This window comes from Bos javanicus, chromosome 1 (assembly GCF_032452875.1).
Source record: "Bos javanicus breed banteng chromosome 1, ARS-OSU_banteng_1.0, whole genome shotgun sequence".
NCBI classification, from domain to species: domain Eukaryota; kingdom Metazoa; phylum Chordata; class Mammalia; order Artiodactyla; family Bovidae; genus Bos; species Bos javanicus.
The window spans coordinates 8229407-8234334 of record NC_083868.1 but is presented as its reverse complement, the minus strand read 5'-3'; the positions used below and the strand labels follow the sequence as shown (position 1 = coordinate 8234334).

Genomic DNA, 4928 nt, shown 5'->3' with positions numbered 1-4928 from the left:
TTTAAAGAAAACTGGAAAGCTCCAAAGTATGTGGAGACTAAAAACACGCACCTGAGCAATCAGTAGTTTAAAGAAGAAATCAAAAGAAAAAAAAAAAAATCTTGAGACAATTGAAAAAGGAAGCACAAGAAACCAAAGCTTATGGGATGCAGCAAAAGTAGTTCTAAGAGGAAAATTTATAGCAATAACAGTCTACATTAAGAGAAGAAAAGAGAGAATTCAACCTAATTTAACACTTCAAGGAATAAGAAGATGAAGAACAAAGTAAATTCAAAGTTAACAGAAGGAAGAAAATAACAAAGACCAAAACAGAAATAAAGAAATAACTAGGGATTATAAAGAAAATAGAAAAGATTAGTGAAAATAAGAACTAGTGAAAATAAGAACTTTTTTTTAAGATAAACAAACTTGAGAAAGCTTTACTAAACTAATTAAGGAAAAAACAAAGTAAATTCAAGTAATATCAGAAAGAGGAGATACTAAAACTGATAACACAGAAATACAGATCATAGGAAATTACCATGAATAATTACATGCCACCAAATTTGATAACATAGAAAAGATAGATAAATATAGAAAAATACACTTACCAAGACTGAATCATGAAGAATTAAAAAAATCCTTACTGATCAAATCCGTACCCAAAATCAAAAACCTCCTAACAAAGAAAAGCCCAGGACCAGATGGTCTCATTGATAAATTCAACCAAATATTTAAAGAAAAACTAATACCATCCTTTGCAAGCTTGTCAAAAAGTCTGAATAGGAGAGAACATTTCCAAGTTGATTTTACAAAGCCAGACAAGGACACCTACAGAAAAAGAAAATTATAGGTCAGCTGTCTCTGATAAGCATAGATACAACAATCCTCAACAAAATATTAGCAAATCTAATTAAGAATACATTAAAAGAATCATATACCACAATCAAGTAAGATTTATTCCAAGAATACATACCATTTCAATGTATGCAAATCAATTAATATGATATAGCACATTAACAAAATGAAGGATAAAATCACATGATCACCTCCATAGATGCAGAAAAAGGTACTTGAAAAAATTCAATATCTCTTTATGATAACAATTCAATGAAAAGAGTAAAGAAGAAATGTAACTTAATGTAATAAAGGCCATGTATAACAAACTCATAGCTAATAACATACTCAGTGGTGAAAAATTGAAAACTTTTCCTCTAAGATCACACAACCATGTCTCTACTTGACCAATGAAGAAAATGAGAAATGTTGAATTTTTTTGTAATAGTCACAGAGCTAATAAATGATACAATTGGAACATGGATTCAATTTTTGATTCTATATACCATACTCTTTGCCTCACCTTTTACTACTACTATCTTCTCTGTTACTCACATCTACATTAACCATAAAATCTAGCACAGTGATTTCCTTACAATTCATGAAAAATATTTGGGAATGAAAGAGATATTATAATTAGCCCTTCCTTCTAGCAGGTAAAATGTTCTTCTCTGCTTTACTAAGGAGAAGACAAAGGCTTATTGAAATTGTGTTTGTCTGAAATGAGTATGTCATGGAATGTGAAGTGTATTAATTTTCTGTCTTTTGGCCATGCTGGATACTGTCATTGTTTGAGTCAAAACCACTTCCTGTTTCAGGCTCATTAACCATAGAGAAGTTACTTGTCCATCTTCAAAACAATAAAAATTTCACCAAAGAAGACTTTATTTCAAAGGTAAACATTATACATGGCATTTCAAATTCTTTTCATTGGCAGACAATATATAGGAAAGTATTAGGCCAAGACACAAACTGAAGTGTCAAGCTCTTGTTATCGAGACAACAAAAACATTATGGAAACACACTCTTGGTTTTGAAATTTTTATGGAATGAGTTCTCATGATTACAAATCAAAACTTTTAAGACAAGAAGACTAACTGGTCCCCCCCAAATCCAAATAAAATTGCTTTGTTACAAAATATTTCCTTCCTTTTATTTTCTTCTGTGCTTTGTGAAGCCTCCTGAAATGATAGTCATCCTAAAAAATGCATTACAAATATTCCTCAAAAAGTAGGAAGTCAAATTGGCATTTATTTTAAATATTGCATGACAGTTAACATTCTGGTTTTTTCTTCCCTCTGATTTTTTCGGTCCTTGGACTATGAAAAACTTTCGGCATGACTAAAGAAATTTGGAACATAAATCAGTAAAGAAAAGAAAAAAAAAGACTCACCAGATTTAAGGAACTGAGTCATCTAAAATAGCTAAAAACACCACCTGCATTTCAGCTGCAAATGTGAATCAGGTCACAGGGAAGGGGTAGGACTTTTGGTTTTATGTTCAGCTAAAAAAAAAAAAAAAAGAAGCAAGAGTAAACAATTTATGTATTTATTCTTCTCTATCTCTATAATTCTGTGTTTCAAATTTTAAACTGATTTGAAACATCAGGCTGGCCAAAAAGTTCATTTGAGTATTTCTGTACCATCTTATGGAAAAACTCGAATGAACTTTTTGGCCAACCCTATACAACTCAGATTGTAATGAGAGTTTTCATTTTTCCTCTTTTAAGTGGTGTCATTGAAATGGAATGGAGTGAAGGTCCTGTAGTAATGAAGAGAAAACCCAGAAGTCATGATGCTACGTAGTGTGAGATGTTCACTTTTCGAAATCCCTGAAGATTTTGGCAGAAGTCAGGATGAAGAGCAAGTTTGTAAGAGACCAGTGGCCAAACACCCATGAATTTGAGGAGAAGTGATCGGAAGGTTAACCGATGACCGTAATGAGGAAGGTCAAAGATCAGACACAGTCAAAGATCTCAATGGGAAGGAGTGATATCATTGGTCAAAGATATCAGTGGGAAGAAGCAGTAATGAGCCAAGAGAATGTTGACCGTCTCGCCTGACCCCTCAGTTTGTCAAGTATATAAGAATGATCAACCAACCGCCCAGAGCAGCTTCTTTTCAGTGTCCTTGGAGAACTCTCAGGTTTCATTTAGCAAAAGGAAACATAAGAGCATTCTCAGAAAAGCTAAGGATCTTGGAGAGTATCCACAGTCAATATAAAGGCAGAGGAGATAGCATAAAGCTTGGGGAAGAAAGTTAAAGTTGAAGGATTCTACATCAAGTATAGGTGAGGTAAAAAGTGTACAGGTAAACAGAGAATATCCCTTAAGCTTTGGTGAACAGGGAGGACGTTAATTAGAAAAGGCTAATGATTGTCTTTCAGCATCTCAAGTCATTGTATACAAGACAGTGTCTGGTCTCAAAACACGACATTGAGGGCTGCTGTGAGGTTTGAAGAAAGTCAACAGGGGCAGGGCTGGCTTCTGTTGCTCAGAGATAGAAAGAAGACTCTGAGGAGAGAGAGGATTTGTTTTAGAGAAGCTATCTTGAAGTGCATAGCGCAGGAGAATGGACAATGGGAGTACTTCAGAGCCCTGGAATAGCAACTTCAAAGCCCTGCTGAATGAAAGTGTGTGGTAATTCATTCCTGCACCAGGCCAGCACTGTGACAGGTTTACAGAGGAACCAGATCCTCTGGTTACAAGGCATTTCTTTCAGAAATAGAGACTCAACCACACTTTGTAGAAAAGGTACCATTTCAAAATGAAGGATGAGAAAAAGTAGAAGCTAAATAATTCCTTAGGAAATCCACAAATAAAGAAAACCAAAGCTGAGACTCTCCCGGAATAGCTCATTTTCAAATGTGCATGTGTGCATATTGAGTTGTTCAGTATTGTCTGACTCCTTATGGCCCCATGGACTGTATCCTGCCAGGCTCCCCTGTCCATGGAATTCTCCAGGCAAGGTTACTGGAGTCGGTTGCCATTTCCTTCTCCAGGGGATCTTCTCAACCCAGGAACTGAACCTAGGTCTCCCACATTGCAGGCAGATTCTTTACTGTCTGAGTCACCACGTAGCCTAAGTTTCAGTTTAGGAACATGAAAAGTTCAGAAGATGGGTGATGATGAGAGTTGTACAACAATGTGAATGCTCTTAGTCTCACTGAACCGTACAGTTAAAAATAGTTAAAATAATATATTTTAAAATATGACTTTTACCATAGTAAAAAATGTTAAAGATAAAATCCAAAGTAACAAACCAATTTTAAAATATATGTAAATATTTATATATTAAAGCAAACACATATTTGTAACAAATTCTCCTATGATGGGTTCATTTATATGAGTAAGAAAATTCACTGTTAAGTGGCTATAAAACCAATCAATTGAAAAAAAAACAAACCAATCAATTGGTAAAAATTAAAGAAAACTGATTTCAGATCAATATGCAGACACAACCTCCAAATAGAGGACATTTTAAACAATGGAGTAAGTTTACTTGTAAGAAAATAGGCTTCCTATCATTAAAATCTTTGTACCAAAGACTAAATGTTCAAGGATGTTGGAAAGGGAATTCTCATATTGATGGGAGCTTAAGTCAAGTTAGAAATGAGGAAGGAAGAAGGAAAAGAAACTCAAGTTATGTGGTTGCCTACTACATGCCACTCACTTTACACTTCCTGTAAGATGTTATTTTCCCAATATTAACTAAGTCTCAGAAAATAGAAGTAAATTCCAACAGTCACTGTTGCAGAGACTGTCAGTCATCTACAAATTCCTTTCTCTCCTTTCTTGTTACAGATGTTATGGAATATCTTTTTTTTTTTTTAAGATAATTACATGGCAGCCTATTTGGTTAACTTGCCAAATTATAATTTGTTGTGATTTAAGACTTTTCATAGATCTTGATATGAGGAATGTAAGTATGATAAGGTAAACAGACAATAACTCCTGAGCTCCTGAACTATATTCTAGCTGTAGATATTTTATACTTGCATTTGTTTAATATAAAATTTTGTGTATGTATAATGTACACACTTCTATTTCCTCACTTCTAATTTATTCCACATCAGATTTGTGCTTTAAAGAAATCATTCTTTTGGAGTTCATG

The 4928-nt window shown here is 34.0% G+C and overlaps 1 long non-coding RNA gene across 1 annotated transcript; it reads right to left on the bottom strand.

Annotated features, from left to right (window-relative positions):
- Positions 1-605: 605 nt before the first annotated feature.
- On the bottom strand, positions 606-2316 carry LOC133254135 (uncharacterized). Its single transcript, XR_009738582.1, has 2 exons — positions 2210-2316; positions 606-810 (listed from the first exon to the last, which is right to left on the bottom strand). It is a non-coding gene; the product is annotated as an uncharacterized LOC133254135 (long non-coding RNA).
- Positions 2317-4928: the final 2612 nt, after the last annotated feature.